Source organism: Schistocerca piceifrons, chromosome 2 (assembly GCF_021461385.2).
Source record: "Schistocerca piceifrons isolate TAMUIC-IGC-003096 chromosome 2, iqSchPice1.1, whole genome shotgun sequence".
NCBI lineage: Eukaryota > Metazoa > Arthropoda > Insecta > Orthoptera > Acrididae > Schistocerca > Schistocerca piceifrons.
The window spans coordinates 748,601,349-748,616,239 of NC_060139.1; the positions used below are offsets into that span (position 1 = coordinate 748,601,349).

A 14,891-nucleotide genomic window follows, 5' to 3' on the forward strand; every position below is an offset into this window, starting at 1 on the left:
TATGGTGACCTGTCGGACCCCGTTTAGGACAGGATACGTCCGAAACTGTGTCCACTTCTCCGCAGTGTGGCCGTGGACTGTGCCGTATGGGCATAGTGCCGCGACGACTTCCTCAGCTGGAAGTTCGAATGGCAATTCGAAAATGCGTATCGTTCGCATACCTAAGCCTGCGTGGTCGACGGTTACCTCTCCCACATTGCCATCAGCATGACAGAAGCGGAGCCCCTGTTTGGTCTCACGTAGTATGCGTTCGCACGCCGCGTCGTTAATGATTTTCACATAGACCGTGCTGCTCACGATGGACAAATGTATGCCTATAATATCGGTCGCCGGGAACTTCACTTCCTCTCGCAGAAAACGCTCCACCTCAAGTGCTTTGGGTCGGGCATAATCGTTGCAGAAAGTAAATCGGAGTGTTGATTTACGGTAACGGTTCGCCATGGATCGTACAAGGTAAGCCGGCACTTAAGCAACGGCCGTCAGAAAGTAAACAAGGCGAGCTCGTGCGCCGCACGAAGTCAACACGTACGCGTCCGCACTGTTGCCCTGCCGAAGGCAGACTGTTACAGAAACTCCCCTGCGAACCATGCAGAACTAACACTCCTAAAAGAAGGGATATTGCGAAGACATGGCTTAGCCACAGCCTGGGGGATGTTTCCAGAATGAGATTTCCACTCTGCAGCGGAGTGTGCGCTGATATGAAACTTCCTGGCAGATTAAAACTGCGTGCCGGACCGAGACTCGAACTCGGGACCTTTGCCTTTCGCGGGCAAGTGCTCTACCAACTGAGCTACCCAAGCACGACTCACGCCCCGTCCTCACAGCTTTACTTCTGCCAGTACCATTCTGGAAACATCCCCCAGGCTGTGGCTAAGCCATGTCTCTGCAATATCCCTTCTTTAACGTGTGCTAGTTCTGCATGGTTCGCAGGAGAGCTTCTGTAAAGTTTGGAAGGCAGGAGACGAGGTACTGTAAATTTTCTGAAGTGGCGTGCATTAATCCACTGACAGCTGCAACAGTTCTCGATGCATTTGCAAAGTAAAGTACATTGGATAACTCAAGAGGTATGCCTGCAACGATTTTTCGATTTAAAACCCGCTATTGTTGAATATACGAAGGAAATAAGAGAGCAGGAACCATAATTAGAACCTACGGAACTGACTGCAGAACGCGCATTTTAAGTGGACTTGACTGCTCACTACCCACAGTAAGACATTGCAAGACGAGAAACAGCTTATTTCTGATTGGAATGGAATGCATTAAAAAAGAAAATCACATTGTAGATGGGACAAAGTCTGACAAAAAACACCATTCATTTCCCTAAAGAAAACACAAGGTTTGACGAATTCATTGAGGCCTTAAAAGAATTTCAGACATAATTTCCTAAATGTATTGAGAACAACGCCGATCTTACATATCTTTTTGAGCTGTTGTCGAGATCGTTTGCCATTTGAATTGAAAGCTCCCCTCTACAGGTGCAGATAAAACTGACTGATTTGCGATGTAATTCCCTTTTAAAGGCAAATTCTTTTACGTTAAAACAGTCCACGAGATCTATGTTCTTTTCTTCGGGAAGCTTTTCCCTGTCTCCATAATGAGGTTGCAAATGTGATAAAATATTTCGATTAACATACGTGTGTGACAGGGTATTTTCGACTATCAAACTACACTGAAGAGCCAAAGAAACTGATAAAACTGCCTAATATGGTCTAAGGCCCCTGCGAGCAAGCTGAAGTACCGCTACACCACGTGGCATGGACTCGACTAATTTCTGAAGTAGTGCTGAAGGGAACTGACACCGTTAATCCTGAAGGGCTGTAAGCACGAGGGAGTGGAGATCTCTTGTCAGCAGCACGTTACCAGGCATCCCAGATATGCTCAATAATGTTCATGTCTCGGGAGTTTGGTGTCCAGCGGAAGTGTTTACACTGCTGGAGTGTTCCTGGAGCCACTCTGTAGCAATTCTGGACGTATGGGGTGACGTATTGTCCTGCTGAAATTGGCCAAGTCCGTCGGAATGCACAATGGACATGAATGGATGCAGGTGATCGGTCAGGATGCTTACATACGTGTCACCTGTCAGAGTCGTACCTACACGTATCAGGGGTCCCATATAACTCCAACTGCACACGCTCCATACCATTACAGAGCCTCCACCAATTTAAACAGTCCCCTGCTAATTTCAAATGGCTCTGAGCACTATGGGACTTCAACTGCTGTGGTCATTAGTCCCCTAGTACTTAGAGCTACTTAAACCTAACTAACCTATGGACATCACACACATCCATGCCCGAGGCTGGATTCGAACCTGCGCGGTTCCACACTGTAGCGCCTAGAACCGCTCGGCCACCCCGGCCGGCGCAGCCCCCTGCTGACATGCAGGTGCCATAGATTCATGAGGTTGTCTCTATACCCGTATACATCGATCCGCTCGATACAATTTGAAACGAGACTTGTCCGACCAGGCAACATGTTTCCAGTCAACAGTCAAATTTCCGTGTTGACGGGCCCAGGCGAGGAGTAAAGTTTTGTATTGTGTAGTCATCAAGCGTACGCAAGTGGGCCTTCGGCTCCCAAAGCCGCATCGATGACGTTTCGTTGAATGGTTCGCACGCTGACACTTGTTGATGGCCCAGCATTGAAATCTGCAACAATTTGGGGAAGGGTTGCACTTCTGTCACATTGAACGATTCTCTTCAGTCGTCGTTGGTCCTGTTCTTTCAGAATCTTTTTCCGGCCGCAGCGATGTCGGAGATTTGATGTTTTATTTAATTTCCGATATTCATTGTACACTCTTGAAATGGCCGTACGGGGAAATTCCCACTTCATCGCTACCTCGGAGTTGCTGTGTCCCATCGCTCGTGCGCCGACTATAACACCACGATCAAACTCTCTTAAACTATGATAAAATGTCATTGTAGCAGCAGCACCGTACTAACAACTGCGCGAGACACTTGTCTTATATAGGCGTTATCGACCGTAGAGCCGTATTTTGCCTGCTTACATATCTGTGTATTTGAATACGTTTGCCTGTACCAGTTTCAAAATGTTTCAAATGGCTCTGAGCACTATGGGACTTAACTTCTGAGGTCATCAGTCCCCTAGAACTTAGAACTACTTAAACCTACCTAACCTAAGGACATCACACACATCCACGCCCGAGGCAGTACTCGAACCTGCGACCGTAGCAGTCGCGCAGCTCCAGACTGTAGCGCCTAGAACCGCTCGGCCACTCCTGCCGGCTGTACCAGTTTCTTTAGCGCTTCAGTGTAAATAGGTCATGAATACGTGACACGAAGAGTGTGAACATCTGTGAAATTGTCCGCGTCTGTCCGTAAGCAGACAGTTTGTACCAGGAAAATATACATATTATGTCTTCAACATCTCAAAAATAGTTAAAATAGACTGAAAATTTGTTTTGTTTGTGATCTATGTTGTTGAGAAATACGAAACGAAGCCATATGAAATGTGACTGCATCGCATTTGCAATTTCCTCTCCTCTTCTCCCTATTCAAGATCAGACAGCGTGGCGTGGTGGTGGGGGAAGTGTGCAGCCGGGTGATATCTGTGGCACGTGAGCAAGGGAACTGCTCGAGAGCCGATTTCTTGGCCGTGCCTGCGTTAGTGCTACAGGGTGTGCCCGGATCCTCGCCTGACATGAATCCCAGCACAGCTGCAGGATAAAAGTACCCCAAAAATCGCCTGTGCGCGACTGTTCTCGCCAGCGCGCGATTCACGTTCTGCAGGAAAGCACAGCGTATTGTTTACTTCCGTGCTAAACATACAATGAAAAGGGTATAGGAGCTCTGTTCCCGAGATTCTTCCTCATTATGCTCCTATCTACAAGAAATGTGTAATAGAACCAGTAGAATGATGGCCACTCCTTTGATGAGGACCACATCATACAGCTTCATTCAACTGCAAGCTCTTTGCCTTCAAAGCCTGAGGTGACTTAATCTTCTCTGTTCAGCAGTTGGTGATGTGTTAGGGGAATTGCAATTCGTCACCTCCTGGAGAAAAATTCAGTTAAATTCCAAGTGTGGAACCAATGTTTGCAACAACAGAGGTCTGCTGCCAGGAATTAAATTTTAAAAAAATACGTCCTCCTATCCAAGGTTAAGTTGTATGTTGTCTTTCTTTTAGTAGGGAACAACACATTTCCCAGAGAGAAGTGCTGGTTGTAATTAAATTCCGACAAACTTTTTTGTGTTACTCCATTTTTACTCTGCTGAAAACCAGTGGCAAAGGGAAAAAGGTTGTTATCAGCGAGTTGGCGTAACTGTATTTAGAGACCACAGCACCTCATGGAAATGACGAGTTAAGTGGAAAGTCGCTTTCACGGAAAACAAACAGAAGCCAAAGCAGCTCTGTTAAAGCCTTCCACTTAGAAAACTTGGGCAGGTTTAAAATTCTCATTAAATGTTACTAACAAATTCAAAAATGTCCATTGTAACTATCAGTACTCCTTTTACTGACAGCTTCACGAACCAGACAATGCAACCTGTGATCTCAGTACAGAATTCAGTCAGCGGCTAATATTAAAATTATAGTGTCCAGGTGGTACTCATCATGATAAAATATTTTTGCAAATCGCGAGTAAAATTCTGGAAAGGTTAGGTAGGTAATAAGATTATCTGAATGAGAATCTTCGTTGAAAGACGCTGAATTTATTTCACCGCTTCAGATTGTAACAGATGACGGCTGATTGCTCTTCGCAGGAGATACGCCTTCGAATTCCCGTTATGTATAAACTGTCATGTGTCACGACGCATTCTTTGAATTTGAACTTCAACATCTCCTAAAGTATTTCATTCAAATATTTATACTTTTCCTGGTGACATACTAAGTCTCAAGTTTATCTTCTTTAATAAAAAAGGTGAGTAAAGGAATCAAAGATCAACTTGAACGGATGTCATGTGACGTCTGCAACAAACAAACAAACAAAAAGATGGTGTAGTGTACAGCACATTTGCATTGTAAGCAGAAGACCAGGGGTCAAGTCCTGCCCTTAGCACAAATTTTAATTCATTACTTCACCGTCTACCCTTATAGAGGATTTCGTTCATCCGTATTCAGTTGTTGTATACGACTTGTGCGGGATACGATACAGCCTCCGATAATATCTATCTCTGGGGTGTTTGATAGGAAAAGCTGAAAGAAAACATAAATAGCAATGAATAACTAACTCGATTCTGTAGGAGTTTTAACACGCCCTAAGTAGTTACAACAGCTGCTAGCAATAAGCGTGAGATCAGTGTCTGACTATCGGAGTGGAACAAATTTCCGATACAGTCGTTATTATCACGTTTATATCCGTTATATAGATCGATTCATACTGGCGTAGTGCTTTTTATAGAGTTTAGTACGGTATATAATCAGACGTATCTGGAAGGATAGTAGTGGACATCGATATCGGATGGTCCACCCTTCATCTACATGGATAATGTGCAGATCACGTTTAAGTGCCTGGCACAGGGTCCTTCGAGCTACCTTCACAATATAAATCTCTGTTATTCCAATCTGGTACGGCGCGCGGAAAATACGAACACCTATGTCTTTCGGTGCGAGCTCTGATTTCCCTTATTTCATTATGGTGATCGTTTTTCCCTCTGTAGGTCGTCGTCAGCAAAATATTTTCGCATTCGGAGGAGAAAGCATATGATCGAAATTTTGCGAGGAGATTCCTCCGCAACGAAATACGCCTTTGTTTTAATGATGTCCACCTCAAATCCTCAATCATTTCAGTGACACCGTGCTGCCCTTCTTTGAACTTTTTCGATGTACTCCGTCAATCCTATCTGGGAAGGATCCCACACCGCGCAGCAGTATTCTGAAAGAGGACGGACAGGTGTAGTATAGGCAGTCTCCTTAGTACATCTGTTACATTTACTAAGTGTCCTGCCAATAAAACGCCGTCCTTAGTTAGAATTACCCACAACATTTTCTGTGTATTCCTTCTATTTCAAGTTGTTGGCAATTGTAGTTCCTACTTATATAGTTGAATTTACGGCCTTTAGATTTGACTGATTTATCGTGTAACCGAAGCTTAACGGATTCCTTTCAGCACTCATGTGGATGACCGCACACGTTTCATTATTTATGGTCAATTGCCAATTTGCGTCTCGAGCGAAGTCAACGTTCTAATTCACACAAAGGATGTTCCATTTGCTTCAGGTCGCGACTCTGAGCAAGTCTGTCCACTTCAGGAATGTTGTTTTCCACAAACAACTCGCTCACAGAAGCTGCTTTATGAATAGGTGCATTGGCATGCTGATGCAAATAATCATTATATCGGAACCGTTCCTCTACTGTATGCAGTACACAATGCTGTAAAAAGTGCTGATATCCTTCCGCTCTATCATTTCCAATCCAAACCGTTCCATCTGACTGCCACAGAGTACAGCGTGATTCATCACTCCAGATCACTCCTTTCCAGTCGTCCACTATCCAGAGGCGTCGACCTTTACACCGTCTCTAGCGTTGCTTAGCTATGGCTATGGAAATATATGGCTTATGATGAGCTGCTCGACCATTATGCCACATTCTTTTTAGCTCCCTACGCACACAGTGTGCTAACTGGACTGCTGGGTACACTTTGGAAATGACAAGTGTTTCCTTCTGCTTATTTCATGGTTTTTTTCCCACCCGCCAGTAGTAGGCAGTCGGGATTATGACTCCACTTTTGATATGAAATTGATATACAAATTAATTAAATTGATCAGTTAACCACCCCTGTCCACCTATACCTCGACCACACCCACCCTCCCCCCCCCCCCCCCCCAGACGACATCACATGTTTTCTCAGCTGCATGTGTACCCCAGCCCCCTGCTCCCCGTCCCGCACCCCCCTCCCCACAACCAACCCTATTGGCGGGAATTCCGAATTTTGGGAGGAATTTCTTTGTCCCAGGCTTGCGCTGACATCCCACTCTACCCCACCCCTGGGAATTGACTGGAAATTAAAATTGCCAGCACCCTCTCTGGAACTCGAACCCTGGTCCACATGGGCATAAAGTTCAGGTGTACCCCCCTACCACAATTAAACCACCAATGGCGCTTGGAATTGACGGGAAATTAAAAATGGCTGTGCCCTTTCTGGGACTCGAATCATGATTCTACTGGATGGAAAGCTCAAGTGCACCCCCTAACACATGGAAACTGTCCAGATGGGGGAGGGGGAGGTTAAGTTAGTGTACATTGTTTATTTTTGGTGGAGAAACTGTTGCAAAGACCGGTGCCAGTTACATAATTAATCACAAATATCGATCCTAATTACACAACTATATGCATAGCGCTACGCAAGGACGGCATAAAAGCGCAATACAGCTCAAAAACTGACGATACCACATAACTGATGTTATCCTGCTGGGAAAAAATTTCGCAATAACACTCGACACTAGCGACAGCCACACTCAAACTTTACCCTACACCTACAAGCTGGCGGGAAAACGCAGGGGTGTAAGCTACTATCTTTATTTTTTATTTTTTTTTTGTGGGAAATATGTTCAAATAATCGGTTGCTGGTGCTGGACAGAGAGGAGATTAAAAAGTATATTACATTTAAGAGATAGATACTGTACAGTATCTAACGCTGTTCGACGTCAGACTTCGCTACAGATGCCTGCTCAAAAACCATCCAGCTGCCCAGGTAATCGCAGCCAATACATGCTGCAATAACTGATGGGAAAAAGTGCATCACAGCTCTAATTATATTTTGAAATTGTCGTGAAAAACCAGCAGCCGTAATGAACGGGCCACAATGCAGCACATGTACTGCAGGGGAAATCGTCATCCTAAAAGACTGCAGAGTGCAGAGAGGCTGGTAGTTGAATGTGGGTTCTTCTCGATGTACAATCACAAACTGCTGAAAAACAAGGCCTTCTCACTTCCTCTAACGCCACCCCGTCCCCCTCCCCTCTACAATGCTCCATCGGGCATGCCATACCCCCACTACCACCCTCTGATTTCAACCATCTGGCCACAGCCTTAAGGCGATGCTCCTACACCAACACAGTAGGAGATAAAAGGACGACCGCCTCGAGTACAACTTGTTCGTCTAAAATATAGCGACAGAGGCCCTCTCGCCGCCTCCCCTACCCTGGTCAGAGAGCGGCTGTGTCCAGCGACCACCACAGCAGACACGCACCACCCGACCCCTCACCCGCAGAAGCTCGCCATTCGAGGACGGAGAAAATTCTATCTGACGTTAACGCATTTATAATCAAGCATATATTTAAAAAAGCAGAATATGTTTGCGACCATAACAAATGTCCTCTTTCCACCAAAATAGGTTCTAGGCGCTACAGTCTGGAATCGCGCGACCGCTACGGTCGCAGGTTCGAATCCTGCCTCGGGCATGGATATGTTTGATGTCCTTAGGTTGGTTAGGTTTAAGTAGTTCTAAGTTCTAGGCGACTGATGACCTCAGAAGTTAAGTCCCATAGTGCTCAGAGCCATTTGAACCATTTTTTTTTCAAGAGAATGTAGCTGTTTTGTATATTATGATAGGGCTCCTTTTACCAGTGCGATGCTATGTCATGCTAGCATTTATGAAACAAATGGTGAGAGCCTGTCCTGCCCTCTGTAGGGGGAAAATTGAAAATTCAGTAAACGGTATCATCGCAGCGAATGAAAAAAAGTCTGTCAAGAACCATTCCGCGGTTCCGTAGCCATCTCTTCCACCCATCAGGTGACATGTCACTGATATCAATTTAATAAGCTAATTAATTACATTGATCATGAGCATCACTTTGTATGGCGTGTAATTTTTTCTTCAACAGTCGGACTACACTCACCAAGTAGGACAACTGGGAATCCATGGAAAGAACACGATGTTCTTTTGGAGGAACACTACTGAGAATTGACATCTGAAGCTGAGCACAGAGGGATTCTGCAACCCACAACATACACTTCGCGTAAGGACCGCGCTATTTGATAACACGACCATAACGCCTATGTTACCATCACCCTGCATAAAAAGCGGTCTTGAGTCTACAGGCACACACGGTCGCTGATAGTATTACGCCTTCAGGCAGAAATGCTGTCAGCAATTTGGAATCAAGTCTATCCATTCAATCACATATTTGCATTGGATGCTGTAGTGACGTCTTTTAATTATTACAGCCACTGGTGAATCATATTTATGCCACTCTCGTATCTCGAAACGAGTCACCTTTTCTTTCAGACCTATCTGCTAAGGATCCGATACACCAAGAACTCCAGCACTGTTTTTAGACAGTCCCTCTGCATCTTGTAACTGCTCCTAAGCCTCTGTCCCGTCCTCCCTGCAGCTTAGTCCATGTGTTTGTCCCAATTTAAGTCTGAACTGTCTGGAAGTCGGAGAGTGCTATATCTAAGACCTTCTGCATCCTGTGGGGAAACAGGCCGATTTGAGTTAATGCGACAGGAGCATGTTTTCACCACTCGGTGGAAATGGGAACGCATTGTCATAGCTCCACCAACCGTGTACAGTGTGTAAGGTCAGTGGCAAAGGAAGCTTTGCCCTGCAACACGTGGTAGTACGAGAGATAGTATGAGCAGTTACGGTGGTGTTTCTTGTTGGGAATAGACTACACATCTTGCATCACATGGCGGAAGGATGAAGATTTTGCGACACATCTCCAAGCTGCGTACAGGTGGTCCAAAGGAGATTTGTGTCTATCAGGGTGCATTCATGACTATCACCCAAACATATGTGACGATCCTATTAAATATTCAGGTATTGGTTCATTGGAGCAGGATGTTCGTGACCGAAGTCACTTCCACAGTTGCTAAAGTCTCTTCACATGTACTGTAGCATTACCATATCCAACAGACTCTCATTCATAAGCAGTATGAAACATTGTATTTTCGGTTGTAACACATCCAATCAGTGTACACTGCCACATACTTTGTTTTTTCTACCAAACCTTGGAGACCAACATTAACAGACTTTGATCCTTTGGCTCTCACTGAAAACTGGACATCGCTTGGCATAAACTGTACAGCTACCACACCACAGGCTGGTAGAAATGAAACATCAGACGCAATGTATCTCATTGACAAAAATGTGGAAGACAACGCAACATATGGAAACTGGAAGAGTTTGCAGTGTTGTAGAGCGCTTCCAAAACTATTTGAAGGTGTTTACCTGGACAGTTAATATCATCTTCGCATCGAAAGGGTAGCGGATGTCTTGGTGATCCATTTAAAAACATCCTTCCTTCGTTTTGCAGTCATGTACATGATTACAGTTCTGGTGTTGTCCATCGTCAGAAGGTGCTGTTCACAACACGCGTGACGTAGCACAAATAAAAAGAGGTATTGTTATGTTATTGGTGGAAAAAATAAAGAAATAAAAATCAAAACATGTGTCGGGTAACGCAGCATATGTAAATAGGAGGAGTCTGAGCAATGAGGAACGCTTCAAAACAATTGTATTAAGGTGATGACCTCTACATTTAATCCCATGTTCTACAGTGACAAGTAGCAGATATCCAGTGTTCCGTCAAAGTTCCCTCCATCTCAACGGAGTGGTGTCAGTCAAGTCATTAGACGGTAATCAACAGCATACCCAGTGGATGGTCGAAACTGGAAAGATGCCATTAACATGAAGTGATGTACTGTAATACACACGGCAGTTGACAGTGAGATAAATTTTAGCAATTTTACCCAGAAGTCGGAGAGAGCAGTAACCACCATATTCTGCAACCTCTTTAGAAACGGAGTGAGCTGAGATAATTCTATAGGAGCGCGTTTTGAACCCTTTGTGGAAGTGGGAACATGTCGTAGCTCCGCCACCCATGTGCGATGTGTAAGGTCAGCATCAAATGAAGCCTGCTCCCGCAACACGACGAAGGTACGAACAGTTACAGTGGTGTTTCTTGCTGGGAAAATTAGGAAGACTTAACATTGAAGCAGATCTGCGTCTCTCAGGATCAATTCATGTCTATCACTCAAACATTCTATCATCGACATTTTGTACCATCCAGCAGAAAAAAATTACGAACTATAAAAGCTCCGTATATTTCGTCCACTAGATTTTTACATCTGTCTCTTCCAGTACATCGGAAATGAATACCGTCTGCGTGCCAGATCTAGCATATGCTACGATCCTATTAAATATACAGGTATTTATGCATTGGAGCAGGTGGCCAGTGATCGATGTCACTTGCATAGGCCTATGCAAAGTTTCATCACCTACAGTGTACGAGAACCTTCACTCAGATGTTATCAGTCGCAGGAGACGGACCCTGTTTTGTTGTTTGATACACCACTTTTTCTGCTGTAACACACTTTGTACACTGCCATACATCTTTTTTTTCCTACACTACTTCAACGTGTGTGTCAGATTCTAATCTGACATTAACACATTTTGTTCATTGACATCCCCAGGAAACTAGACATTACACAGTGTAAATCGCGTTTTGTGGTAGTCAGCAGCGTACCTGGACTGTTGGGATGGAAAAGATACCGTCGATGTTTGTAATAATAAGCATCATAGTTGACAGTGCAAACAATTTTAGCAATTTTATCGTAATTTCACACTGACCAATTACGCGGCAGCATGCTTACCAGTTTCTGTATCATCGCTAAACAGTCCCTCCACTATTTGGTGAGTACCATCGCGAATGTAAGTAGATGACTGTGCAGTATGTTCATGCATTGTTAATTCTGGGACATATACACCAAAGTATACCAGACAGCGACCTACATATCTCTAGCACTTCGATCGTAGTGCATAGTGCATATTTCTCTATGTGGATGGGAGTCACAGGGCATTCTCGCATTCTTCGGATAAAGTTAGAGACCAAAAGATCTTCTCACATTGTCTCTGACCAACGCTTCATGCAGCTGACCAGAAGTAGACCGCTACATTCTATGTATCGTGTAGGAACAGTGCGAACCAAGGCTGTAACTGCTGTCTCGCACCCATCCAAGACCACAAGATTTCTCCAGATGCGTGAATATCGAGGACATTAGCACCCCTTATCGCTTTACAGTAGATATGAAACTGTTGTGATGATATAACAGACGGTTGAGAAAAAGAAACGGGTGGTTTCTATGCTTGATGGAGTTCCAAACGGAAGGAGTTTGCTGCGTTTTACGTAAATCAACTGCGCTAGCAATTCTAAAATACTGTTGTAATGTCTGGTGTCAGTAGCAAAAAGGTATTGGTAAGAGAGGACATAAACACATGTACTCCTAAGGCTAATATGTTCTACACTTAAAACACGCTATAATGTTAGATAGTTGCGGTTATAGACCTATTAGTCGTATGGAATGCTACACCGTTACTATCCCAATGTAAGAAATATATTTGCAGCCCATGACATACATTCTCCTTGTAGGTTTTTCTACGATAAACTATGGTATAAATTGTAAAATGAAAAACAACTTCCTTAAAACATCGATCACTTGTGATATACGTACAATATACCTTTCCTGAGGTGTATAGCCCCCACTGTTCACATCCGATCACGGTTCAGAAATTAAATTATCCTTGCATCAGTCATTTTGTATAAAAATGATCGTTAGTAACGGGGAATGCCTCTTACAAAGGAAGGGACAAAGGGACAACATAAAAAAATCGATAAAATGACGGAAAATCGTATAAATCGAGGGAATATACGCCAAAATGCTGGGGAAATTGAGGGAGTACTTGCATGTCTTCTGATTGGTGCAGGACAGTTCTTGTACATGGCACCGAGTATACGACAGCAAGAGGAATGCAGGAAATAGGCGCAAGAGATCGGGGGGGGGGGGGGGGGGGGAGTGTAATGTGTCGATGTGTCGGTCGCTGGACGCAGCCACTCTCTGTCGCTATATTTTAGACGAACAAGTTGCACTCGAGGCGGTCGTCCTTTTATCTCCTATTGTTTAGTTGACTAGGTGCAGGCGTAGTAGCGTCGCTCTAAGGCGGCGGCCTGATGGTTGAAAGCTGAGTGCGGGCCGCGGACTTAGAGGATGGTAGTGGGGGTATGAGATGCCCAAGGGAGCATTGCAGAGCAGGGAAGGGAAGGTGTTAGGGAAATGAGAAGGCCTTGGTTTTTGGCAGTTTGTGATTGTACATCGAGAAGAATGCACGTTCAGCAACCACCACCTCTGCACTCTGCAGTCTTTCAGGATGACGATTTCCCACCCAGTACAAGCGCTGCATTGTGACGTTTTCATGAGGAGTGATGGTTTTTTCACAACAATTTCGATGTGTAATTACAACTGTGACGCATTTTTTTCCATGAGTTGTGGTATGATATATTGGCTTCGATTACCTCGGCTGCAGGATGATTTATGGGCAGCCATCTGTAGCAAACTCTGATGTCGAACTGTGATAGATCCTGTATGCTCACAGGTAATACGCTTTTTAAACTCGTCTCTGTCCAACACCAGCATCTCGTCACTTGAACATATTTCCAATCAAAATGAATAAAGGCAGTACATTACACCCCTGCCTTTTTCGCGGTGTAGTTTTGAGTGTGTCTGTCGCTAGTTTCTAGTGGTATTACGAAATTTTTTCCCAGCAGGATAACACCAGTTGTATGGAATCGTCAGTTTTTGAGCTGTATTGAGCGTTTATGCCGTCCTTGTGTAGCACTATGCATATAGTTGTGTAATTAGGCTCGATCTTTGTGATTAATTACGTAATTAGGATCGATCTTTGCGTCATTTTCCAGACCAAAAATAAATAAAGTACACTAACCTAACCTCCCTCTCCCGCATCTGGACAGTTTCCATGTGTTAGGGGGTGCACTTGAGCTGTCCATCCAGTAGAATCAGGGTCTGAGTCCCAGAAAGGACACAGCCATTTTTAATTTCCCGTCAATTCCAAGCGTCATTGGTGTTTTAATTGTGGTAGGGGGGTACACCTAAGCTTTCCAGCCAGGAGGACCAGGGTTCGAGTCCTGAAAAGGGTATTGTCAATTTTAATTTCCCGTCAATTCCAGGGTGGGGGGTGGGGTGGGATGTCAACAGACATCTGGGACAAAGAAATTGCCGCCAAAATTCGAAATTCCGACCAAAATTCGAAATTCTCGCAAAAATTTGTCCCCCTGCAGGTTCGGGGGTAAGAATAGGCCCGCGGTATTCCTGCCTGTCGTAAGAGGCGACTAAAAGGAGTCTCACACGTTTCGGCCTTATGTGATGGTCCCCTGTCGGGTTTGACCTCCATACGTCAAAATTTTTCCGAAGAGCGAGCCGATTGGGGAAGGGCGCCTTACTTGGTGCATTGTGTCCATCTTGCGTTGAGAACTTTCGCAATCTTATTCGTCGTTGCATTGCAGTCCTGCCTGCTCTCCATCGCTTGGGCATGGATACGCTCCTGCGTGCACTTTCTGCCAAGCCCTGTGCTGGGCCATTTTCTGCACTGACGACGACCATGGACCACATGTCGCCTAACATCCAGCACGGTAGCCAGTCTGTTGTGGTGGGGCCGCCATGTACCCTCTTGGTTGTAGCCCCCTGACAACACAGGGATCGCTCTACTGATGCCTGCGCCGTTAACTCCCCACGTATGCCAAGGAGTAGATGCCCATCTCCCTGGGGCATCGGGACTCCCGGCAATGGCCATCCTGCCAGGTGGCCTTTGCTGTGGCTGGGTGGCGCCCGTGGGGAGGGCCCTTGGTCGGAGTAGGTGGCATCAGGGCGGATGACCCGCAATGAAGCGTGGTACATCATCTCTCGCTGGCGGCCAGCCGTCAGCAGTCTCTAAGCGTTCCAAAGCTCACTTTAAGGCTAATGTGTATGACCCCAAATCGTTCCCCTCCCTGGCCACACCATGGGAGGAACGAAAGGCTTTGAATGAGAGCGAGAGATATTCGCCCCGGTATTTCGTCTGTACCAGAGCTGACGGGGAATCGTTTGTGTCTGTGAAGCCTCAGTTCTTTGTCGAACATTTAGAGGACAAGTTCGGGGAG

The 14,891-nt window shown here is 45.1% G+C and overlaps 1 non-coding gene across 1 annotated transcript; it reads right to left on the reverse strand.

Moving 5' to 3' along the window:
- Positions 1-723: 723 nt before the first annotated feature.
- On the reverse strand, positions 724-800 carry Trnas-cga. The gene has a single exon. It is a non-coding gene; the product is annotated as a tRNA-Ser (tRNA).
- Positions 801-14,891: the final 14,091 nt, after the last annotated feature.